The 26,808-nt window shown below is 40.2% G+C and overlaps 4 non-coding genes across 4 annotated transcripts; all 4 read right to left on the minus strand.

Moving 5' to 3' along the window:
- Positions 1 to 1,094: 1,094 nt before the first annotated feature.
- Positions 1,095 to 1,166, minus strand: trnad-guc (transfer RNA aspartic acid (anticodon GUC)). The gene has a single exon. It is a non-coding gene; the product is annotated as a tRNA-Asp (tRNA).
- Positions 1,167 to 9,027: 7,861 nt separating this feature from the next.
- On the minus strand, positions 9,028 to 9,099 carry trnad-guc (transfer RNA aspartic acid (anticodon GUC)). Its single transcript has one exon. It is a non-coding gene; the product is annotated as a tRNA-Asp (tRNA).
- Positions 9,100 to 12,144: 3,045 nt separating this feature from the next.
- trnad-guc (transfer RNA aspartic acid (anticodon GUC)) lies at positions 12,145 to 12,216 on the minus strand. The gene has a single exon. It is a non-coding gene; the product is annotated as a tRNA-Asp (tRNA).
- A 5,849-nt stretch (positions 12,217 to 18,065) lies between these two features.
- trnad-guc (transfer RNA aspartic acid (anticodon GUC)) lies at positions 18,066 to 18,137 on the minus strand. Its single transcript has one exon. It is a non-coding gene; the product is annotated as a tRNA-Asp (tRNA).
- Positions 18,138 to 26,808: the final 8,671 nt, after the last annotated feature.

A 26,808-nucleotide genomic window follows, 5' to 3' on the forward strand; every position in this document is an offset into this window, starting at 1 on the left:
TTCAGAGGCCTCTTTCCCCCTCAACTGCTCGGGGGGTTCTACTCTCACATTGTTCCTGCATTCAGCTTTTCTACTTCTACCAGGGTCTGGCCTCCCTCACTGGAGTTTGTTTCTTATTCTTTCTCTTTGTTTCCCTCTATAATTTATTTTTTGTGTCTATTTTGGGTTCTTTTGTTATAATGGAACCATTTTACATATATTAGTTCCATAAAAAGAATTCTTATTGTGTTTATGAACTAGAACCTGTTCAATCATTTAAAATCTATTGTGCCATGACTGTTAATGTCCATCTAACATCAGATAAGTTCAAAAAACAAGTTCAAACCTCATTCAGACGGCTCCGTCCGGGTACTACTCTCACATTGTTCATTCATTTGTCTTTTCTTATTGTTCCAGGCTCTGTCCTTCCTCACTGGAGTTTGATTCTTATTGTTTCTCTTTGTTTCCCTCTAGAATGTCTGTTTCTTGCAACAGTGGTTTGTGACATTTAGATTGATTTCATAGTCAATTGAGATGTGAACTAAAGTCAATTGTGCCTTACTAAATTATATTTCTTCACTGAATTTATTAAGCCAAATCCTCATTTAATAAGCAATCCACTTATTTAGCACACAATATCAGATAATATCTTCTGTTTAGGCATGAGCAAAAACCCAACTGTGGAAGGCAGGCCCTTGTACATGAATAAACACCTAGTGCCAAGTGAAAGGGCTACAAGGTATGAGCCGAAATAGCTCAGTTGGGAGAGCGTTAGACTGAAGATCTAAAGGTCCCTGGTTCAATCCCGGGTTTCGGCAAAGCTCTTTGGACTGTGTACATGCAATTTTTGGTTTGTTAAAGACCTATGCTTTATCTGGAAATTGACCTCCTCCTCACAGGCAAGAACAATTACCAGGTCTCAAAAAAGCCAACAAATGGCCTGAAGTGCCAAGACAAGAGAGGCCTGCATTCTTGTATCAATGGTTTTATCTGGAAAAAGCATAAACCTTTGGGTTCCATAAACAGAAATCTAATTGTGTTCAAAAACATGATTTTTTTTTTTAATGGAGATCAAGGTAATCTCTAATGGCAAATAAAAAACACAAGAGCATCGCCTCCCCGTCGGGGAATCGAACCCCGGTCTCCCGCGTGACAGGCGGGGATACTCACCACTATACCAACGAGGAGCTGGCCCTGTTTCTTTGTTATCAAAGGTCTTTAGAACTTCAAGCATGTTTGTTTCTTGCAACAGTGGTTTGTGACATTTAGATTGATTTCATAGTAGGTATGAGGTATGAGCCGAAATAGCTCAGTTGGGAGAGCGTTAGACTGAAGCTGTTTGGACTGTGTAAATGCATTTTTTGGTTTGTTAACAAAGACCTATGCTTTATCTGGAAACTGACCTCCCCCTCACAGGCAAGAACAATTACCAGGTCTCAAAAAGGCCAACAAATGGCCTGAAGTGCCAAGGCAAGAGAGGCCTGCATTCTTGTATCAATGGTTTTATCTGGAAAAAGCATAAACCTCAAAGGAGAAACTGATTGATCAGTTGCAACACTTCTGTGAGATAAACGTCCATTATAAAAGAAAGGATTCAAACCTCATACAGAGGCATCTTTCCCCCTCAACTGCTCGGGGGGTTCTACTCTCACATTGTTCCTGCATTCAGCTTTTCTACTTCTACCAGGGTCTGGCCTCCCTCACTGGAGTTTGTTTCTTATTCTTTCTCTTTGTTTCCCTCTATAATTTATTTTTTGTGTCTATTTTGGGTTCTTTTGTTACAATGGAACAATTTTACATATATTAGTTCCATAAAAACAGGCAAGAACAATTACCAGGTCTCAAAAAAGCCAAAAAATGGCCTGAAGTGCCAAGACAAGAGAGGCCTGCATTCTTGTATCAATGGTTTTATCTGGAAAAAGCATAAACCTTTGGGTTCCATAAACAGAAATCTAATTGTGTTCAAAAACATGATTTTTTTTTTAATGGAGATCAAGGTAATCTCTAATGGCAAATAAAAAACACAAGAGCATCGCCTCCCCGTCGGGGAATCGAACCCCGGTCTCCCGCGTGACAGGCAGGGATACTCACCACTATACTAACGAGGAGCTGGCCCTGCTTCTTTGTTATCATAGGTCTTTAGAACTTCAAGCATGTTTGTTTCTTGCAACAGTGGTTTGTGACATTTAGATTGATTTCATAGTAGGTATGAGGTATGAGCCGAAATAGCTCAGTTGGGAGAGCGTTAGACTGAAGATCTAAAGGTCCCTGGTTCAATCCCGGGTTTCGGCAAAGCTGTTTGGACTGTGTAAATGCAATTTTTGGTTTGTTAACAAAGACCTATGCTTTATCTGGAAACTGACCTCCCCCTCACAGGCAAGAACAATTACCAGGTCTCAAAAAGGCCAACAAATGGCCTGAAGTGCCAAGACAAGAGAGGCCTGCATTCTTGTATCAATGGTTTTATCTGGAAAAAGCATAAACCTCAAAGGAGAAACTGATTGATCAGTTGCAACACTTCTGTGAGATAAACGTCCATTATAAAAGAAAGGATTCAAACCTCATACAGAGGCCTCTTTCCCCCTCAACTGCTCAGGGGGTTCTACTCTCACATTGTTCCTGCATTCAGCTTTTCTACTTCTACCAGGGTCTGGCCTCCCTCACTGGAGTTTGTTTCTTATTCTTTCTCTTTGTTTCCCTCTATAATTTATTTTTTGTGTCTATTTTGGGTTCTTTTGTTACAATGGAACAATTTTACATATATTAGTTCCATAAAAACAGGCAAGAACAATTACCAGGTCTCAAAAAAGCCAACAAAAACGCCTGAAGTGCCAAGACAAGAGAGGCCTGCATTCTTGTATCAATGGTTTTATCTGGAAAAAGCATAAACCTTTGGGTTCCATAAACAGAAATCTAATTGTGTTCAAAAACATGATTTTTTTTTTTAATGGAGATCAAGGTAATCTCTAATGGCAAATAAAAAACACAAGAGCATCGCCTCCCCGTCGGGAAATCGAACCCCGGTCTCCCGCGTGACAGGTGGGGATACTCACCACTATACTAACGAGGAGCTGGCCCTGCTTCTTTGTTATCATAGGTCTTTAGAACTTCAAGCATGTTTGTTTCTTGCAACAGTGGTTTGTGACATTTAGATTGATTTCATAGTAGGTATGAGGTATGAGCCGAAATAGCTCAGTTGGGAGAGCGTTAGACTGAAGCTGTTTGGACTGTGTAAATGCATTTTTTGGTTTGTTAACAAAGACCTATGCTTTATCTGGAAACTGACCTCCCCCTCACAGGCAAGAACAATTACCAGGTCTCAAAAAGGCCAACAAATGGCCTGAAGTGCCAAGACAAGAGCGGCCTGCATTCTTGTATCAATGGTTTTATCTGGAAAAAGCATAAACCTCAAAGGAGAAACTGATTGATCAGTTGCAACACTTCTGTGAGATAAACGTCCATTATAAAAGAAAGGATTCAAACCTTATACAGAGGCCTCTTTCCCCCTCAACTGCTCGGGGGGTTCTACTCTCACATTGTTCCTGCATTCAGCTTTTCTACTTCTACCAGGGTCTGGCCTCCCTCACTGGAGTTTGTTTCTTATTCTTTCTCTTTGTTTCCCTCTATAATTTATTTTTTGTGTCTATTTTGGGTTCTTTTGTTACAATGGAACAATTTTACATATATTAGTTCCATAAAAACAGGCAAGAACAATAACCAGGTCTCAAAAAAGCCAACAAAAACGCCTGAAGTGCCAAGACAAGAGAGGCCTGCATTCTTGTATCAATGGTTTTATCTGGAAAAAGCATAAACCTTTGGGTTCCATAAACAGAAATCTAATTGTGTTCAAAAACATGATTTTTTTTTTTAATGGAGATCAAGGTAATCTCTAATGGCAAATAAAAAACACAAAAGCATCGCCTCCCTGTCGGGGAATCGAACCCCGGTCTCCCGCGTGACAGGCGGGGATACTCACCACTATACTAACGAGGAGCTGGACCTGCTTCTTTGTTATCATAGGTCTTTAGAACTTCAAGCATGTTTGTTTCTTGCAACAGTGGTTTGTGACATTTAGATTGATTTCATAGTAGGTATGAGGTATGAGCCGAAATAGCTCAGTTGGGAGAGCGTTAGACTGAAGATCTAAAGGTCCCTGGTGAAATCCAGGGTTTCGGCAAAGCTGTTTGGACTGTGTAAATGCAATTTTTGGTTTGTTAACAAAGACCTATGCTTTATCTGGAAACTGACCTCCCCCTCACAGGCAAGAACAATTACCAGGTCTCAAAAAAGCCAACAAATGGCCTGAAGTGCCAAGACAAGAGAGGCCTGCATTCTTGTATCATTGGTTTTATCTGGAAAAAGCATAAACCTCAAAGGAGAAACTGATTGATCAGTTGCAACACTTCTGTGAGATAAACGTCCATTATAAAAGAAAGGATTCAAATCTCATTCAGAGGCCTCTTTCCCCCTCAACTGCTCGGGGGGTTCTACTCTCACATTGTTCCTGCATTCAGCTTTTCTACTTCTACCAGGGTCTGGCCTCCCTCACTGGAGTTTGTTTCTTATTCTTTCTCTTTGTTTCCCTCTATAATTTATTTTTTGTGTCTATTTTGGGTTCTTTTGTTATAATGGAACCATTTTACATATATTAGTTCCATAAAAAGAATTCTTATTGTGTTTATGAACTAGAACCTGTTCAATCATTTAAAATCTATTGTGCCATGACTGTTAATGTCCATCTAACATCAGATAAGTTCAAAAAACAAGTTCAAACCTCATTCAGAGGGCTCCGTCCGGGTACTACTCTCACATTGTTCATTCATTTGTCTTTTCTTATTGTTCCAGGCTCTGTCCTTCCTCACTGGAGTTTGATTCTTATTGTTTCTCTTTGTTTCCCTCTAGAATGTCTGTTTCTTGCAACAGTGGTTTGTGACATTTAGATTGATTTCATAGTCAATTGAGATGTGAACTAAAGTCAATTGTGCCTTACTAAATTATATTTCTTCACTGAATTTATTAAGCCAAATCCTCATTTAATAAGCAATCCACTTATTTAGCACACAATATCAGATAATATCTTCTGTTTAGGCATGAGCAAAAACCCAACTGTGGAAGGCAGGCCCTTGTACATGAATAAAAACCTAGTGCCAAGTGAAAGGGCTACAAGGTATGAGCCGAAATAGCTCAGTTGGGAGAGCGTTAGACTGAAGATCTAAAGGTCCCTGGTTCAATCCCGGGTTTCGGCAAAGCTCTTTGGACTTTGTACATGCAATTTTTGGTTTGTTAAAGACCTACGCTTTATCTGGAAATTGACCTCCTCCTCACAGGCAAGAACAATTACCAGGTCTCAAAAAAGCCAACAAATGGCCTGAAGTGCCAAGACAAGAGAGGCCTGCATTCTTGTATCAATGGTTTTATCTGGAAAAAGCATAAACCTTTGGGTTCCATAAACAGAAATCTAATTGTGTTCAAAAACATGATTTTTTTTTTTAATGGAGATCAAGGTAATCTCTAATGGCAAATAAAAAACACAAGAGCATCGCCTCCCCGTCGGGGAATCGAACCCCGGTCTCCCGCGTGACAGGCGGGGATACTCACCACTATACTAACGAGGAGCTGGCCCTGCTTCTTTGTTATCATAGGTCTTTAGAACTTCAAGCATGTTTGTTTCTTGCAACAGTGGTTTGTGACATTTAGATTGATTTCATAGTAGGTATGAGGTATGAGCCGAAATAGCTCAGTTGGGAGAGCGTTAGACTGAAGCTGTTTGGACTGTGTAAATGCATTTTTTGGTTTGTTAACAAAGACCTATGCTTTATCTGGAAACTGACCTCCCCCTCACAGGCAAGAACAATTACCAGGTCTCAAAAAGGCCAACAAATGGCCTGAAGTGCCAAGGCAAGAGAGGCCTGCATTCTTGTATCAATGGTTTTATCTGGAAAAGGCATAAACCTCAAAGGAGAAACTGATTGATCAGTTGCAACACTTCTGTGAGATAAACGTCCATTATAAAAGAAAGGATTCAAACCTCATACAGAGGCATCTTTCCCCCTCAACTGCTCGGGGGGTTCTACTCTCACATTGTTCCTGCATTCAGCTTTTCTACTTCTACCAGGGTCTGGCCTCCCTCACTGGAGTTTGTTTCTTATTCTTTCTCTTTGTTTCCCTCTATAATTTATTTTTTGTGTCTATTTTGGGTTCTTTTGTTACAATGGAACAATTTTACATATATTAGTTCCATAAAAACAGGCAAGAACAATTACCAGGTCTCAAAAAAGCCAAAAAATGGCCTGAAGTGCCAAGACAAGAGAGGCCTGCATTCTTGTATCAATGGTTTTATCTGGAAAAAGCATAAACCTTTGGGTTCCATAAACAGAAATCTAATTGTGTTCAAAAACATTATTTTTTTTTTAATGGAGATCAAGGTAGTCTCTAATGGCAAATAAAAAACACAAGAGCATCGCCTCCCCGTCGGGGAATCGAACCCCGGTCTCCCGCGTGACAGGCAGGGATACTCACCACTATAATAACGAGGAGCTGGCCCTGCTTCTTTTTTATCATAGGTCTTTAGAACTTCAAGCATGTTTGTTTCTTGCAACAGTGGTTTGTGACATTTAGATTGATTTCATAGTAGGTATGAGGTATGAGCCGAAATAGCTCAGTTGGGAGAGCGTTAGACTGAAGATCTAAAGGTCCCTGGTTCAATCCCGGGTTTCGGCAAAGCTGTTTGGACTGTGTAAATGCAATTTTTGGTTTGTTAACAAAGACCTATGCTTTATCTGGAAACTGACCTCCCCCTCACAGGCAAGAACAATTACCAGGTCTCAAAAAGGCCAACAAATGGCCTGAAGTGGCAAGACAAGAGCGGCCTGCATTCTTGTATCAATGGTTTTATCTGGAAAAAGCATAAACCTCAAAGGAGAAACTGATTGATCAGTTGCAACACTTCTGTGAGATAAATGTCCATTATAAAAGAAAGGATTCAAACCTCATACAGAGGCCTCTTTCCCCCTCAACTGCTCGGGGGGTTCTACTCTCACATTGTTCCTGCATTCAGCTTTTCTACTTCTACCAGGGTCTGGCCTCCCTCACTGGAGTTTGTTTCTTATTCTTTCTCTTTGTTTCCCTCTATAATTTATTTTTTGTGTCTATTTTGGGTTCTTTTGTTACAATGGAACAATTTTACATATATTAGTTCCATAAAAACAGGCAAGAACAATTACCAGGTCTCAAAAAAGCCAACAAAAACGCCTGAAGTGCCAAGACAAGAGAGGCCTGCATTCTTGTATCAATGGTTTTATCTGGAAAAAGCATAAACCTTTGGGTTCCATAAACAGAAATCTAATTGTGTTCAAAAACATTATTTTTTTTTTTAATGGAGATCAAGGTAATCTCTAATGGCAAATAAAAAACACAAAAGCATCGCCTCCCCGTCGGGGAATCGAACCCCGGTCTCCCGCGTGACAGGCGGGGATACTCACCACTATACTAACGAGGAGCTGGCCCTGCTTCTTTGTTATCATAGGTCTTTAGAACTTCAAGCATGTTTGTTTCTTGCAACAGTGGTTTGTGACATTTAGATTGATTTCATAGTAGGTATGAGGTATGAGCCGAAATAGCTCAGTTGGGAGAGCGTTAGACTGAAGATCTAAAGGTCCCTGGTTAAATCCAGGGTTTCGGCAAAGCTGTTTGGACTGTGTAAATGCAATTTTTGGTTTGTTAACAAAGACCTATGCTTTATCTGGAAACTGACCTCCCCCTCACAGGCAAGAACAATTACCAGGTCTCAAAAAAGCCAACAAATGGCCTGAAGTGCCAAGACAAGAGAGGCCTGCATTCTTGTATCATGGGTTTTATCTGGAAAAAGCATAAACCTCAAAGGAGAAACTGATTGATCAGTTGCAACACTTCTGTGAGATAAACGTCCATTATAAAAGAAAGGATTCAAACCTCATTCAGAGGCCTCTTTCCCCCTCAACTGCTCGGGGGGTTCTACTCTCACATTGTTCCTGCATTCAGCTTTTCTACTTCTACCAGGGTCTGGCCTCCCTCACTGGAGTTTGTTTCTTATTCTTTCTCTTTGTTTCCCTCTATAATTTATTTTTTGTGTCTATTTTGGGTTCTTTTGTTATAATGGAACCATTTTACATATATTAGTTCCATAAAAAGAATTCTTATTGTGTTTATGAACTAGAACCTGTTCAATCATTTAAAATCTATTGTGCCATGACTGTTAATGTCCATCTAACATCAGATAAGTTCAAAAAACAAGTTCAAACCTCATTCAGACGGCTCCGTCCGGGTACTACTCTCACATTGTTCATTCATTTGTCTTTTCTTATTGTTCCAGGCTCTGTCCTTCCTCACTGGAGTTTGATTCTTATTGTTTCTCTTTGTTTCCCTCTAGAATGTCTGTTTCTTGCAACAGTGGTTTGTGACATTTAGATTGATTTCATAGTCAATTGAGATGTGAACTAAAGTCAATTGTGCCTTACTAAATTATATTTCTTCACTGAATTTATTAAGCCAAATCCTCATTTAATAAGCAATCCACTTATTTAGCACACAATATCAGATAATATCTTCTGTTTAGGCATGAGCAAAAACCCAACTGTGGAAGGCAGGCCCTTGTACATGAATAAACACCTAGTGCCAAGTGAAAGGGCTACAAGGTATGAGCCGAAATAGCTCAGTTGGGAGAGCGTTAGACTGAAGATCTAAAGGTCCCTGGTTCAATCCTGGGTTTCGGCAAAGCTCTTTGGACTGTGTACATGCAATTTTTGGTTTGTTAAAGACCTATGCTTTATCTGGAAATTGACCTCCTCCTCACAGGCAAGAACAATTACCAGGTCTCAAAAAAGCCAACAAATGGCCTGAAGTGCCAAGACAAGAGAGGCCTGCATTCTTGTATCAATGGTTTTATCTGGAAAAAGCATAAACCTTTGGGTTCCATAAACAGAAATCTAATTGTGTTCAAAAACATGATTTTTTTTTTTAATGGAGATCAAGGTAATCTCTAATGGCAAATAAAAAACACAAGAGCATCGCCTCCCCGTCGGGGAATCGAACCCCGGTCTCCCGCGTGACAGGCGGGGATACTCACCACTATACCAACGAGGAGCTGGCCCTGTTTCTTTGTTATCAAAGGTCTTTAGAACTTCAAGCATGTTTGTTTCTTGCAACAGTGGTTTGTGACATTTAGATTGATTTCATAGTAGGTATGAGGTATGAGCCGAAATAGCTCAGTTGGGAGAGCGTTAGACTGAAGCTGTTTGGACTGTGTAAATGCATTTTTTGGTTTGTTAACAAAGACCTATGCTTTATCTGGAAACTGACCTCCCCCTCACAGGCAAGAACAATTACCAGGTCTCAAAAAGGCCAACAAATGGCCTGAAGTGCCAAGGCAAGAGAGGCCTGCATTCTTGTATCAATGGTTTTATCTGGAAAAAGCATAAACCTCAAAGGAGAAACTGATTGATCAGTTGCAACACTTCTGTGAGATAAACGTCCATTATAAAAGAAAGGATTCAAACCTCATACAGAGGCATCTTTCCCCCTCAACTGCTCGGGGGGTTCTACTCTCACATTGTTCCTGCATTCAGCTTTTCTACTTCTACCAGGGTCTGGCCTCCCTCACTGGAGTTTGTTTCTTATTCTTTCTCTTTGTTTCCCTCTATAATTTATTTTTTGTGTCTATTTTGGGTTCTTTTGTTACAATGGAACAATTTTACATATATTAGTTCCATAAAAACAGGCAAGAACAATTACCAGGTCTCAAAAAAGCCAAAAAATGGCCTGAAGTGCCAAGACAAGAGAGGCCTGCATTCTTGTATCAATGGTTTTATCTGGAAAAAGCATAAACCTTTGGGTTCCATAAACAGAAATCTAATTGTGTTCAAAAACATGATTTTTTTTTTAATGGAGATCAAGGTAATCTCTAATGGCAAATAAAAAACACAAGAGCATCGCCTCCCCGTCGGGGAATCGAACCCCGGTCTCCCGCGTGACAGGCGGGGATACTCACCACTATACTAACGAGGAGCTGGCCCTGCTTCTTTGTTATCATAGGTCTTTAGAACTTCAAGCATGTTTGTTTCTTGCAACAGTGGTTTGTGACATTTAGATTGATTTCATAGTAGGTATGAGGTATGAGCCGAAATAGCTCAGTTGGGAGAGCGTTAGACTGAAGCTGTTTGGACTGTGTAAATGCATTTTTTGGTTTGTTAACAAAGACCTATGCTTTATCTGGAAACTGACCTCCCCCTCACAGACAGGTTCTTTTGTTACAATGGAACAATTTTACATATATTAGTTCCATAAAAACAGGCAAGAACAATTACCAGGTCTCAAAAAAGCCAACAAAAACGCCTGAAGTGCCAAGACAAGAGAGGCCTGCATTCTTGTATCAATGGTTTTATCTGGAAAAAGCATAAACCTTTGGGTTCCATAAACAGAAATCTAATTGTGTTCAAAAACATTATTTTTTTTTTTAATGGAGATCAAGGTAATCTCTAATGGCAAATAAAAAACACAAGAGCATCGCCTCCCCGTCGGGGAATCGAACCCCGGTCTCCCGCGTGACAGGCGGGGATACTCACCACTATACTAACGAGGAGCTGGCCCTGCTTCTTTGTTATCATAGGTCTTTAGAACTTCAAGCATGTTTGTTTCTTGCAACAGTGGTTTGTGACATTTAGATTGATTTCATAGTAGGTATGAGGTATGAGCCGAAATAGCTCAGTTGGGAGAGCGTTAGACTGAAGATCTAAAGGTCCCTGGTTAAATCCAGGGTTTCGGCAAAGCTGTTTGGACTGTGTAAATGCAATTTTTGGTTTGTTAACAAAGACCTATGCTTTATCTGGAAACTGACCTCCCCCTCACAGGCAAGAACAATTACCAGGTCTCAAAAAAGCCAACAAATGGCCTGAAGTGCCAAGACAAGAGAGGCCTGCATTCTTGTATCATGGGTTTTATCTGGAAAAAGCATAAACCTCAAAGGAGAAACTGATTGATCAGTTGCAACACTTCTGTGAGATAAACGTCCATTATAAAAGAAAGGATTCAAACCTCATTCAGAGGCCTCTTTCCCCCTCAACTGCTCGGGGGGTTCTACTCTCACATTGTTCCTGCATTCAGCTTTTCTACTTCTACCAGGGTCTGGCCTCCCTCACTGGAGTTTGTTTCTTATTCTTTCTCTTTGTTTCCCTCTATAATTTATTTTTTGTGTCTATTTTGGGTTCTTTTGTTATAATGGAACCATTTTACATATATTAGTTCCATAAAAAGAATTCTTATTGTGTTTATGAACTAGAACCTGTTCAATCATTTAAAATCTATTGTGCCATGACTGTTAATGTCCATCTAACATCAGATAAGTTCAAAAAACAAGTTCAAACCTCATTCAGACGGCTCCGTCCGGGTACTACTCTCACATTGTTCATTCATTTGTCTTTTCTTATTGTTCCAGGCTCTGTCCTTCCTCACTGGAGTTTGATTCTTATTGTTTCTCTTTGTTTCCCTCTAGAATGTCTGTTTCTTGCAACAGTGGTTTGTGACATTTAGATTGATTTCATAGTCAATTGAGATGTGAACTAAAGTCAATTGTGCCTTACTAAATTATATTTCTTCACTGAATTTATTAAGCCAAATCCTCATTTAATAAGCAATCCACTTATTTAGCACACAATATCAGATAATATCTTCTGTTTAGGCATGAGCAAAAACCCAACTGTGGAAGGCAGGCACTTGTACATGAATAAACACCTAGTGCCAAGTGAAAGGGCTACAAGGTATGAGCCGAAATAGCTCAGTTGGGAGAGCGTTAGACTGAAGATCTAAAGGTCCCTGGTTCAATCCCGGGTTTCGGCAAAGCTCTTTGGACTGTGTACATGCAATTTTTGGTTTGTTAAAGACCTATGCTTTATCTGGAAATTGACCTCCTCCTCACAGGCAAGAACAATTACCAGGTCTCAAAAAAGCCAACAAATGGCCTGAAGTGCCAAGACAAGAGAGGCCTGCATTCTTGTATCAATGGTTTTATCTGGAAAAAGCATAAACCTTTGGGTTCCATAAACAGAAATCTAATTGTGTTCAAAAACATGATTTTTTTTTTTAATGGAGATCAAGGTAATCTCTAATGGCAAATAAAAAACACAAGAGCATCGCCTCCCCGTCGGGGAATCGAACCCCGGTCTCCCGCGTGACAGGCGGGGATACTCACCACTATACCAACGAGGAGCTGGCCCTGTTTCTTTGTTATCAAAGGTCTTTAGAACTTCAAGCATGTTTGTTTCTTGCAACAGTGGTTTGTGACATTTAGATTGATTTCATAGTAGGTCTGAGGTATGAGCCGAAATAGCTCAGTTGGGAGAGCGTTAGACTGAAGCTGTTTGGACTGTGTAAATGCATTTTTTGGTTTGTTAACAAAGACCTATGCTTTATCTGGAAACTGACCTCCCCCTCACAGGCAAGAACAATTACCAGGTCTCAAAAAGGCCAACAAATGGCCTGAAGTGCCAAGGCAAGAGAGGCCTGCATTCTTGTATCAATGGTTTTATCTGGAAAAAGCATAAACCTCAAAGGAGAAACTGATTGATCAGTTGCAACACTTCTGTGAGATAAACGTCCATTATAAAAGAAAGGATTCAAACCTCATACAGAGGCCTCTTTCCCCCTCAACTGCTCGGGGGGTTCTACTCTCACATTGTTCCTGCATTCAGCTTTTCTACTTCTACCAGGGTCTGGCCTCCCTCACTGGAGTTTGTTTCTTATTCTTTCTCTTTGTTTCCCTCTATAATTTATTTTTTGTGTCTATTTTGGGTTCTTTTGTTACAATGGAACAATTTTACATATATTAGTTCCATAAAAACAGGCAAGAACAATTACCAGGTCTCAAAAAAGCCAAAAAATGGCCTGAAGTGCCAAGACAAGAGAGGCCTGCATTCTTGTATCAATGGTTTTATCTGGAAAAAGCATAAACCTTTGGGTTCCATAAACAGAAATCTAATTGTGTTCAAAAACATGATTTTTTTTTTAATGGAGATCAAGGTAATCTCTAATGGCAAATAAAAAACACAAGAGCATCACCTCCCCGTCGGGGAATCGAACCCCGGTCTCCCGCGTGACAGGCAGGGATACTCACCACTATACTAACGAGGAGCTGGCCCTGCTTCTTTGTTATCATAGGTCTTTAGAACTTCAAGCATGTTTGTTTCTTGCAACAGTGGTTTGTGACATTTAGATTGATTTCATAGTAGGTATGAGGTATGAGCCGAAATAGCTCAGTTGGGAGAGCGTTAGACTGAAGCTGTTTCGACTGTGTAAATGCATTTTTTGGTTTGTTAACAAAGACCTATGCTTTATCTGGAAACTGACCTCCCCCTCACAGGCAAGAACAATTACCAGGTCTCAAAAAGGCCAACAAATGGCCTGAAGTGCCAAGACAAGAGAGGCCTGCATTCTTGTATCAATGGTTTTATCTGGAAAAAGCATAAACCTCAAAGGAGAAACTGATTGATCAGTTGCAACACTTCTGTGAGATAAACGTCCATTATAAAAGAAAGGATTCAAACCTCATACAGAGGCCTCTTTCCCCCTCAACTGCTCGGGGGGTTCTACTCTCACATTGTTCCTGCATTCAGCTTTTCTACTTCTACCAGGGTCTGGCCTCCCTCACTGGAGTTTGTTTCTTATTCTTTCTCTTTGTTTCCCTCTATAATTTATTTTTTGTGTCTATTTTGGGTTCTTTTGTTACAATGGAACAATTTTACATATATTAGTTCCATAAAAACAGGCAAGAACAATTACCAGGTCTCAAAAAAGCCAACAAAAACGCCTGAAGTGCCAAGACAAGAGAGGCCTGCATTCTTGTATCAATGGTTTTATCTGGAAAAAGCATAAACCTTTGGGTTCCATAATCAGAAATCTAATTGTGTTCAAAAACATGATTTTTTTTTTAATGGAGATCAAGGTAATCTCTAATGGCAAATAAAAAACACAAGAGCATCGCCTCCCCGTCGGGGAATCGAACCCCGGTCTCCCGCGTGACAGGCGGGGATACTCACCACTATACTAACGAGGAGCTGGCCCTGCTTCTTTGTTATCATAGGTCTTTAGAACTTCAAGCATGTTTGTTTCTTGCAACAGTGGTTTGTGACATTTAGATTGATTTCATAGTAGGTATGAGGTATGAGCCGAAATAGCTCAGTTGGGAGCGCGTTAGACTGAAGATCTAAAGGTCCCTTGTTCAATCCCGGGTTTCGGCAAAGCTGTTTGGACTCTGTAAATGCAATTTTTGGTTTGTTAACAAAGACCTATGCTTTATCTGGAAACTGACCTCCCCCTCACAGGCAAGAACAATTACCAGGTCTCAAAAAGGCCAACAAATGGCCTGAAGTGCCAAGACAAGAGAGGCCTGCATTCTTGTATCAATGGTTTTATCTGGAAAAAGCATAAACCTCAAAGGAGAAACTGATTGATCAGTTGCAACACTTCTGTGAGATAAACGTCCATTATAAAAGAAAGGATTCAAACCTCATACAGAGGTCTCTTTCCCCCTCAACTGCTCGGGGGGTTCTACTCTCACATTGTTCCTGCATTCAGCTTTTCTACTTCTACCAGGGTCTGGCCTCCCTCACTGGAGTTTGTTTCTTATTCTTTCTCTTTGTTTCCCTCTATAATTTATTTTTTGTGTCTATTTTGGGTTCTTTTGTTACAATGGAACAATTTTACATATATTAGTTCCATAAAAACAGGCAAGAACAATTACCAGGTCTCAAAAAAGCCAACAAAAACGCCTGAAGTGCCAAGACAAGAGAGGCCTGCATTCTTGTATCAATGGTTTTATCTGGAAAAAGCATAAACCTTTGGGTTCCATAAACAGAAATCTAATTGTGTTCAAAAACATGATTTTTTTTTTTAATGGAGATCAAGGTAATCTCTAATGGCAAATAAAAAACACAAGAGCATCGCCTCCCCTTCGGGAAATCGAACCCCGGTCTCCCGCGTGACAGGCGGGGATACTCACCACTATACTAACGAGGAGCTGGCCCTGCTTCTTTGTTATCATAGGTCTTTAGAACTTCAAGCATGTTTGTTTCTTGCAACAGTGGTTTGTGACATTTAGATTGATTTCATAGTAGGTATGAGGTATGAGCCGAAATAGCTCAGTTGGGAGAGCGTTAGACTGAAGCTGTTTGGACTGTGTAAATGCATTTTTTGGTTTGTTAACAAAGACCTATGCTTTATCTGGAAACTGACCTCCCCCTCACAGGCAAGAACAATTACCAGGTCTCAAAAAGGCCAACAAATGGCCTGAAGTGCCAAGGCAAGAGAGGCCTGCATTCTTGTATCAATGGTTTTATCTGGAAAAAGCATAAACCTCAAAGGAGAAACTGATTGATCAGTTGCAACACTTCTGTGAGATAAACGTCCATTATAAAAGAAAGGATTCAAACCTCATACAGAGGCATCTTTCCCCCTCAACTGCTCGGGGGGTTCTACTCTCACATTGTTCCTGCATTCAGCTTTTCTACTTCTACCAGGGTCTGGCCTCCCTCACTGGAGTTTGTTTCTTATTCTTTCTCTTTGTTTCCCTCTATAATTTATTTTTTGTGTCTATTTTGGGTTCTTTTGTTACAATGGAACAATTTTACATATATTAGTTCCATAAAAACAGGCAAGAACAATTACCAGGTCTCAAAAAAGCCAAAAAATGGCCTGAAGTGCCAAGACAAGAGAGGCCTGCATTCTTGTATCAATGGTTTTATCTGGAAAAAGCATAAACCTTTGGGTTCCATAAACAGAAATCTAATTGTGTTCAAAAACATGATTTTTTTTTTAATGGAGATCAAGGTAATCTCTAATGGCAAATAAAAAACACAAGAGCATCGCCTCCCCGTCGGGGAATCGAACCCCGGTCTCCCGCGTGACAGGCAGGGATACTCACCACTATACTAACGAGGAGCTGGCCCTGCTTCTTTGTTATCATAGGTCTTTAGAACTTCAAGCATGTTTGTTTCTTGCAACAGTGGTTTGTGACATTTAGATTGATTTCATAGTAGGTATGAGGTATGAGCCGAAATAGCTCAGTTGGGAGAGCGTTAGACTGAAGCTGTTTGGACTGTGTAAATGCATTTTTTGGTTTGTTAACAAAGACCTATGCTTTATCTGGAAACTGACCTCCCCCTCACAGACAGGTTCTTTTGTTACAATGAAACAATTTTACATATATTAGTTCCATAAAAACAGGCAAGAACAATTACCAGGTCTCAAAAAAGCCAACAAAAACGCCTGAAGTGCCAAGACAAGAGAGGCCTGCATTCTTGTATCAATGGTTTTATCTGGAAAAAGCATAAACCTTTGGGTTCCATAAACAGAAATCTAATTGTGTTCAAAAACATTATTTTTTTTTTAATGGAGATCAAGGTAATCTCTAATGGCAAATAAAAAACACAAAAGCATCGCCTCCCCGTCGGGGAATCGAACCCCGGTCTCCCGCGTGACAGGCGGGGATACTCACCACTATACTAACGAGGAGCTGGCCCTGCTTCTTTGTTATCATAGGTCTTTAGAACTTCAAGCATGTTTGTTTCTTGCAACAGTGGTTTGTGACATTTAGATTGATTTCATAGTAGGTATGAGGTATGAGCCGAAATAGCTCAGTTGGGAGAGCGTTAGACTGAAGATCTAAAGGTCCCTGGTTAAATCCAGGGTTTCGGCAAAGCTGTTTGGACTGTGTAAATGCAATTTTTGGTTTGTTAACAAAGACCTATGCTTTATCTGGAAACTGACCTCCCCCTCACAGGCAAGAACAATTACCAGGTCTCAAAAAAGCCAACAAATGGCCTGAAGTGCCAAGACAAGAGAGGCCTGCATTCTTGTATCATGGGTTTTATCTGGAAAAAGCATAAACCTCAAAGGAGAAACTGATTGATCAGTTGCAACACTTCTGTGAGATAAACGTCCATTATAAAAGAAAGGATTCAAACCTCATTCAGAGGCCTCTTTCCCCCTCAACTGCTCGGGGGGTTCTACTCTCACATTGTTCCTGCATTCAGCTTTTCTACTTCTACCAGGGTCTGGCCTCCCTCACTGGAGTTTGTTTCTTATTCTTTCTCTTTGTTTCCCTCTATAATTTATTTTTTGTGTCTATTTTGGGTTCTTTTGTTATAATGGAACCATTTTACATATATTAGTTCCATAAAAAGAATTCTTATTGTGTTTATGAACTAGAACCTGTTCAATCATTTAAAATCTATTGTGCCATGACTGTTAATGTCCATCTAACATCAGATAAGTTCAAAAAACAAGTTCAAACCTCATTCAGACGGCTCCGTCCGGGTACTACTCTCACATTGTTCATTCATTTGTCTTTTCTTATTGTTCCAGGCTCTGTCCTTCCTCACTGGAGTTTGATTCTTATTGTTTCTCTTTGTTTCCCTCTAGAATGTCTGTTTCTTGCAACAGTGGTTTGTGACATTTAGATTGATTTCATAGTCAATTGAGATGTGAACTAAAGTCAATTGTGCCTTACTAAATTATATTTCTTCACTGAATTTATTAAGCCAAATCCTCATTTAATAAGCAATCCACTTATTTAGCACACAATATCAGATAATATCTTCTGTTTAGGCATGAGCAAAAACCCAACTGTGGAAGGCAGGCCCTTGTACATGAATAAACACCTAGTGCCAAGTGAAAGGGCTACAAGGTATGAGCCGAAATAGCTCAGTTGGGAGAGCGTTAGACTGAAGATCTAAAGGTCCCTGGTTCAATCCCGGGTTTCGGCAAAGCTCTTTGGACTGTGTACATGCAATTTTTGGTTTGTTAAAGACCTATGCTTTATCTGGAAATTGACCTCCTCCTCACAGGCAAGAACAATTACCAGGTCTCAAAAAAGCCAACAAATGGCCTGAAGTGCCAAGACAAGAGAGGCCTGCATTCTTGTATCAATGGTTTTATCTGGAAAAAGCATAAACCTTTGGGTTCCATAAACAGAAATCTAATTGTGTTCAAAAACATGATTTTTTTTTTTAATGGAGATCAAGGTAATCTCTAATGGCAAATAAAAAACACAAGAGCATCGCCTCCCCGTCGGGGAATCGAACCCCGGTCTCCCGCGTGACAGGCGGGGATACTCACCACTATACCAACGAGGAGCTGGCCCTGTTTCTTTGTTATCAAAGGTCTTTAGAACTTCAAGCATGTTTGTTTCTTGCAACAGTGGTTTGTGACATTTAGATTGATTTCATAGTAGGTATGAGGTATGAGCCGAAATAGCTCAGTTGGGAGAGCGTTAGACTGAAGCTGTTTGGACTGTGTAAATGCATTTTTTGGTTTGTTAACAAAGACCTATGCTTTATCTGGAAACTGACCTCCCCCTCACAGGCAAGAACAATTACCAGGTCTCAAAAAGGCCAACAAATGGCCTGAAGTGCCAAGGCAAGAGAGGCCTGCATTCTTGTATCAATGGTTTTATCTGGAAAAAGCATAAACCTCAAAGGAGAAACTGATCAATCAGTTGCAACACTTCTGTGAGATAAACGTCCATTATAAAAGAAAGGATTCAAACCTCATACAGAGGCATCTTTCCCCCTCAACTGCTCGGGGGGTTCTACTCTCACATTGTTCCTGCATTCAGCTTTTCTACTTCTACCAGGGTCTGGCCTCCCTCACTGGAGTTTGTTTCTTATTCTTTCTCTTTGTTTCCCTCTATAATTTATTTTTTGTGTCTATTTTGGGTTCTTTTGTTACAATGGAACAATTTTACATATATTAGTTCCATAAAAACAGGCAAGAACAATTACCAGGTCTCAAAAAAGCCAAAAAATGGCCTGAAGTGCCAAGACAAGAGAGGCCTGCATTCTTGTATCAATGGTTTTATCTGGAAAAAGCATAAACCTTTGGGTTCCATAAACAGAAATCTAATTGTGTTCAAAAACATGATTTTTTTTTTAATGGAGATCAAGGTAATCTCTAATGGCAAATAAAAAACACAAGAGCATCGCCTCCCCGTCGGGGAATCGAACCCCGGTCTCCCGCGTGACAGGCTGGGATACTCACCACTATACTAACGAGGAGCTGGCCCTGCTTCTTTGTTATCATAGGTCTTTAGAACTTCAAGCATGTTTGTTTCTTGCAACAGTGGTTTGTGACATTTAGATTGATTTCATAGTAGGTATGAGGTATGAGCCGAAATAGCTCAGTTGGGAGAGCGTTAGACTGAAGATCTAAAGGTCCCTGGTTCAATCCCGGGTTTCGGCAAAGCTGTTTGGACTGTGTAAATGCAATTTTTGGTTTGTTAACAAAGACCTATGCTTTATCTGGAAACTGACCTCCCCCTCACAGGCAAGAACAATTACCAGGTCTCAAAAAGGCCAACAAATGGCCTGAAGTGCCAAGACAAGAGAGGCCTGCATTCTTGTATCAATGGTTTTATCTGGAAAAAGCATAAACCTCAAAGGAGAAACTGATTGATCAGTTGCAACACTTCTGTGAGATAAACGTCCATTATAAAAGAAAGGATTCAAACCTCATACAGAGGTCTCTTTCCCCCTCAACTGCTCGGGGGGTTCTACTCTCACATTGTTCCTGCATTCAGCTTTTCTACTTCTACCAGGGTCTGGCCTCCCTCACTGGAGTTTGTTTCTTATTCTTTCTCTTTGTTTCCCTCTATAATTTATTTTTTGTGTCTATTTTGGGTTCTTTTGTTACAATGGAACAATTTTACATATATTAGTTCCATAAAAACAGGCAAGAACAATTACCAGGTCTCAAAAAAGCCAACAAAAACGCCTGAAGTGCCAAGACAAGAGAGGCCTGCATTCTTGTATCAATGGTTTTATCTGGAAAAAGCATAAACCTTTGGGTTCCATAAACAGAAATCTAATTGTGTTCAAAAACATGATTTTTTTTTTAATGGAGATCAAGGTAATCTCTAATGGCAAATAAAAAACACAAGAGCATCGCCTCCCCTTCGGGAAATCGAACCCCGGTCTCCCGCGTGACAGGCGGGGATACTCACCACTATACTAACGAGGAGCTGGCCCTGCTTCTTTGTTATCATAGGTCTTTAGAACTTCAAGCATGTTTGTTTCTTGCAACAGTGGTTTGTGACATTTAGATTGATTTCATAGTAGGTATGAGGTATGAGCCGAAATAGCTCAGTTGGGAGAGCGTTAGACTGAAGATCTAAAGGTCCCTGGTTCAATCCCGGGTTTCGGCAAAGCTGTTTAGACTGTGTAAATGCAATTTTTGGTTTGTTAACAAAGACCTATGCTTTATCTGGAAACTGACCTCCCCCTCACAGGCAAGAACAATTACCAGGTCTCAAAAAGGCCAACAAATGGCCTGAAGTGCCAAGACAAGAGCGGCCTGCATTCTTGTATCAATGGTTTTATCTGGAAAAAGCATAAACCTCAAAGGAGAAACTGATTGATCAGTTGCAACACTTCTGTGAGATAAACGTCCATTATAAAAGAAAGGATTCAAACCTCATACAGAGGCCTCTTTCCCCCTCAACTGCTCGGGGGGTTCTACTCTCACATTGTTCCTGCATTCAGCTTTTCTACTTCTACCAGGGTCTGGCCTCCCTCACTGGAGTTTGTTTCTTATTCTTTCTCTTTGTTTCCCTCTATAATTTATTTTTTGTGTCTATTTTGGGTTCTTTTGTTACAATGGAACAATTTTACATATATTAGTTCCATAAAAACAGGCAAGAACAATTACCAGGTCTCAAAAAAGCCAACAAATGGCCTGAAGTGCCAAGACAAGAGAGGCCTGCATTCTTGTATCAATGGTTTTATCTGGAAAAAGCATAAACCTTTGGGTTCCATAATCAGAAATCTAATTGTGTTCAAAAACATGATTTTTTTTTTAATGGAGATCAAGGTAATCTCTAATGGCAAATAAAAAACACAAGAGCATCGCCTCCCCGTCGGGGAATCGAACCCCGGTCTCCCGCGTGACAGGCGGGGATACTCACCACTATACTAACGAGGAGCTGGCCCTGCTTCTTTGTTATCATAGGTCTTTAGAACTTCAAGCATGTTTGTTTCTTGCAACAGTGGTTTGTGACATTTAGATTGATTTCATAGTAGGTATGAGGTATGAGCCGAAATAGCTCAGTTGGGAGAGCGTTAGACTGAAGCTGTTTGGACTGTGTAAATGCATTTTTTGGTTTGTTAACAAAGACCTATGCTTTATCTGGAAACTGACCTCCCCCTCACAGGCAAGAACAATTACCAGGTCTCAAAAAGGCCAACAAATGGCCTGAAGTGCCAAGGCAAGAGAGGCCTGCATTCTTGTATCAATGGTTTTATCTGGAAAAAGCATAAACCTCAAAGGAGAAACTGATTGATCAGTTGCAACACTTCTGTGAGATAAACGTCCATTATAAAAGAAAGGATTCAAACCTCATACAGAGGCATCTTTCCCCCTCAACTGCTCGGGGGGTTCTACTCTCACATTGTTCCTGCATTCAGCTTTTCTACTTCTACCAGGGTCTGGCCTCCCTCACTGGAGTTTGTTTCTTATTCTTTCTCTTTGTTTCCCTCTATAATTTATTTTTTGTGTCTATTTTGGGTTCTTTTGTTACAATGGAACAATTTTACATATATTAGTTCCATAAAAACAGGCAAGAACAATTACCAGGTCTCAAAAAAGCCAAAAAATGGCCTGAAGTGCCAAGACAAGAGAGGCCTGCATTCTTGTATCAATGGTTTTATCTGGAAAAAGCATAAACCTTTGGGTTCCATAAACAGAAATCTAATTGTGTTCAAAAACATGATTTTTTTTTTAATGGAGATCAAGGTAATCTCTAATGGCAAATAAAAAACACAAGAGCATCGCCTCCCCGTCGGGGAATCGAACCCCGGTCTCCCGCGTGACAGGCAGGGATACTCACCACTATACTAACGAGGAGCTGGCCCTGCTTCTTTGTTATCATAGGTCTTTAGAACTTCAAGCATGTTTGTTTCTTGCAACAGTGGTTTGTGACATTTAGATTGATTTCATAGTAGGTATGAGGTATGAGCCGAAATAGCTCAGTTGGGAGAGCGTTAGACTGAAGCTGTTTCGACTGTGTAAATGCATTTTTTGGTTTGTTAACAAAGACCTATGCTTTATCTGGAAACTGACCTCCCCCTCACAGGCAAGAACAATTACCAGGTCTCAAAAAGGCCAACAAATGGCCTGAAGTGCCAAGACAAGAGAGGCCTGCATTCTTGTATCAATGGTTTTATCTGGAAAAAGCATAAACCTCAAAGGAGAAACTGATTGATCAGTTGCAACACTTCTGTGAGATAAACGTCCATTATAAAAGAAAGGATTCAAACCTCATACAGAGGCCTCTTTCCCCCTCAACTGCTCGGGGGGTTCTACTCTCACATTGTTCCTGCATTCAGCTTTTCTACTTCTACCAGGGTCTGGCCTCCCTCACTGGAGTTTGTTTCTTATTCTTTCTCTTTGTTTCCCTCTATAATTTATTTTTTGTGTCTATTTTGGGTTCTTTTGTTACAATGGAACAATTTTACATATATTAGTTCCATAAAAACAGGCAAGAACAATTACCAGGTCTCAAAAAAGCCAACAAAAACGCCTGAAGTGCCAAGACAAGAGAGGCCTGCATTCTTGTATCAATGGTTTTATCTGGAAAAAGCATAAACCTTTGGGTTCCATAATCAGAAATCTAATTGTGTTCAAAAACATGATTTTTTTTTTAATGGAGATCAAGGTAATCTCTAATGGCAAATAAAAAACACAAGAGCATCGCCTCCCCGTCGGGGAATCGAACCCGGGTCTCCCGCGTGACAGGCGGGGATACTCACCACTATACTAACGAGGAGCTGGCCCTGCTTCTTTGTTATCATAGGTCTTTAGAACTTCAAGCATGTTTGTTTCTTGCAACAGTGGTTTGTGACATTTAGATTGATTTCATAGTAGGTATGAGGTATGAGCCGAAATAGCTCAGTTGGGAGAGCGTTAGACTGAAGATCTAAAGGTCCCTGGTTCAATCCCGGGTTTCGGCAAAGCTCTTTGGACTTTGTACATGCAATTTTTGGTTTGTTAAAGACCTACGCTTTATCTGGAAATTGACCTCCTCCTCACAGGCAAGAACAATTACCAGGTCTCAAAAAAGCCAACAAATGGCCTGAAGTGCCAAGACAAGAGAGGCCTGCATTCTTGTATCAATGGTTTTATCTGGAAAAAGCATAAACCTTTGGGTTCCATAAACAGAAATCTAATTGTGTTCAAAAACATGATTTTTTTTTTTAATGGAGATCAAGGTAATCTCTAATGGCAAATAAAAAACACAAGAGCATCGCCTCCCCGTCGGGGAATCGAACCCCGGTCTCCCGCGTGACAGGCGGGGATACTCACCACTATACTAACGAGGAGCTGGCCCTGCTTCTTTGTTATCATAGGTCTTTAGAACTTCAAGCATGTTTGTTTCTTGCAACAGTGGTTTGTGACATTTAGATTGATTTCATAGTAGGTATGAGGTATGAGCCGAAATAGCTCAGTTGGGAGAGCGTTAGACTGAAGCTGTTTGGACTGTGTAAATGCATTTTTTGGTTTGTTAACAAAGACCTATGCTTTATCTGGAAACTGACCTCCCCCTCACAGGCAAGAACAATTACCAGGTCTCAAAAAGGCCAACAAATGGCCTGAAGTGCCAAGGCAAGAGAGGCCTGCATTCTTGTATCAATGGTTTTATCTGGAAAAGGCATAAACCTCAAAGGAGAAACTGATTGATCAGTTGCAACACTTCTGTGAGATAAACGTCCATTATAAAAGAAAGGATTCAAACCTCATACAGAGGCATCTTTCCCCCTCAACTGCTCGGGGGGTTCTACTCTCACATTGTTCCTGCATTCAGCTTTTCTACTTCTACCAGGGTCTGGCCTCCCTCACTGGAGTTTGTTTCTTATTCTTTCTCTTTGTTTCCCTCTATAATTTATTTTTTGTGTCTATTTTGGGTTCTTTTGTTACAATGGAACAATTTTACATATATTAGTTCCATAAAAACAGGCAAGAACAATTACCAGGTCTCAAAAAAGCCAAAAAATGGCCTGAAGTGCCAAGACAAGAGAGGCCTGCATTCTTGTATCAATGGTTTTATCTGGAAAAAGCATAAACCTTTGGGTTCCATAAACAGAAATCTAATTGTGTTCAAAAACATTATTTTTTTTTTAATGGAGATCAAGGTAGTCTCTAATGGCAAATAAAAAACACAAGAGCATCGCCTCCCCGTCGGGGAATCGAACCCCGGTCTCCCGCGTGACAGGCAGGGATACTCACCACTATAATAACGAGGAGCTGGCCCTGCTTCTTTTTTATCATAGGTCTTTAGAACTTCAAGCATGTTTGTTTCTTGCAACAGTGGTTTGTGACATTTAGATTGATTTCATAGTAGGTATGAGGTATGAGCCGAAATAGCTCAGTTGGGAGAGCGTTAGACTGAAGATCTAAAGGTCCCTGGTTCAATCCCGGGTTTCGGCAAAGCTGTTTGGACTGTGTAAATGCAATTTTTGGTTTGTTAACAAAGACCTATGCTTTATCTGGAAACTGACCTCCCCCTCACAGGCAAGAACAATTACCAGGTCTCAAAAAGGCCAACAAATGGCCTGAAGTGGCAAGACAAGAGCGGCCTGCATTCTTGTATCAATGGTTTTATCTGGAAAAAGCATAAACCTCAAAGGAGAAACTGATTGATCAGTTGCAACACTTCTGTGAGATAAATGTCCATTATAAAAGAAAGGATTCAAACCTCATACAGAGGCCTCTTTCCCCCTCAACTGCTCGGGGGGTTCTACTCTCACATTGTTCCTGCATTCAGCTTTTCTACTTCTACCAGGGTCTGGCCTCCCTCACTGGAGTTTGTTTCTTATTCTTTCTCTTTGTTTCCCTCTATAATTTATTTTTTGTGTCTATTTTGGGTTCTTTTGTTACAATGGAACAATTTTACATATATTAGTTCCATAAAAACAGGCAAGAACAATTACCAGGTCTCAAAAAAGCCAACAAAAACGCCTGAAGTGCCAAGACAAGAGAGGCCTGCATTCTTGTATCAATGGTTTTATCTGGAAAAAGCATAAACCTTTGGGTTCCATAAACAGAAATCTAATTGTGTTCAAAAACATTATTTTTTTTTTTAATGGAGATCAAGGTAATCTCTAATGGCAAATAAAAAACACAAAAGCATCGCCTCCCCGTCGGGGAATCGAACCCCGGTCTCCCGCGTGACAGGCGGGGATACTCACCACTATACTAACGAGGAGCTGGCCCTGCTTCTTTGTTATCATAGGTCTTTAGAACTTCAAGCATGTTTGTTTCTTGCAACAGTGGTTTGTGACATTTAGATTGATTTCATAGTAGGTATGAGGTATGAGCCGAAATAGCTCAGTTGGGAGAGCGTTAGACTGAAGATCTAAAGGTCCCTGGTTAAATCCAGGGTTTCGGCAAAGCTGTTTGGACTGTGTAAATGCAATTTTTGGTTTGTTAACAAAGACCTATGCTTTATCTGGAAACTGACCTCCCCCTCACAGGCAAGAACAATTACCAGGTCTCAAAAAAGCCAACAAATGGCCTGAAGTGCCAAGACAAGAGAGGCCTGCATTCTTGTATCATGGGTTTTATCTGGAAAAAGCATAAACCTCAAAGGAGAAACTGATTGATCAGTTGCAACACTTCTGTGAGATAAACGTCCATTATAAAAGAAAGGATTCAAACCTCATTCAGAGGCCTCTTTCCCCCTCAACTGCTCGGGGGGTTCTACTCTCACATTGTTCCTGCATTCAGCTTTTCTACTTCTACCAGGGTCTGGCCTCCCTCACTGGAGTTTGTTTCTTATTCTTTCTCTTTGTTTCCCTCTATAATTTATTTTTTGTGTCTATTTTGGGTTCTTTTGTTATAATGGAACCATTTTACATATATTAGTTCCATAAAAAGAATTCTTATTGTGTTTATGAACTAGAACCTGTTCAATCATTTAAAATCTATTGTGCCATGACTGTTAATGTCCATCTAACATCAGATAAGTTCAAAAAACAAGTTCAAACCTCATTCAGACGGCTCCGTCCGGGTACTACTCTCACATTGTTCATTCATTTGTCTTTTCTTATTGTTCCAGGCTCTGTCCTTCCTCACTGGAGTTTGATTCTTATTGTTTCTCTTTGTTTCCCTCTAGAATGTCTGTTTCTTGCAACAGTGGTTTGTGACATTTAGATTGATTTCATAGTCAATTGAGATGTGAACTAAAGTCAATTGTGCCTTACTAAATTATATTTCTTCACTGAATTTATTAAGCCAAATCCTCATTTAATAAGCAATCCACTTATTTAGCACACAATATCAGATAATATCTTCTGTTTAGGCATGAGCAAAAACCCAACTGTGGAAGGCAGGCCCTTGTACATGAATAAACACCTAGTGCCAAGTGAAAGGGCTACAAGGTATGAGCCGAAATAGCTCAGTTGGGAGAGCGTTAGACTGAAGATCTAAAGGTCCCTGGTTCAATCCTGGGTTTCGGCAAAGCTCTTTGGACTGTGTACATGCAATTTTTGGTTTGTTAAAGACCTATGCTTTATCTGGAAATTGACCTCCTCCTCACAGGCAAGAACAATTACCAGGTCTCAAAAAAGCCAACAAATGGCCTGAAGTGCCAAGACAAGAGAGGCCTGCATTCTTGTATCAATGGTTTTATCTGGAAAAAGCATAAACCTTTGGGTTCCATAAACAGAAATCTAATTGTGTTCAAAAACATGATTTTTTTTTTTAATGGAGATCAAGGTAATCTCTAATGGCAAATAAAAAACACAAGAGCATCGC

The sequence above is a fragment of the Denticeps clupeoides genome, unplaced genomic scaffold (genome assembly GCF_900700375.1).
Source record: "Denticeps clupeoides unplaced genomic scaffold, fDenClu1.1, whole genome shotgun sequence".
Taxonomy (NCBI): Eukaryota; Metazoa; Chordata; class Actinopteri; order Clupeiformes; family Denticipitidae; genus Denticeps; species Denticeps clupeoides.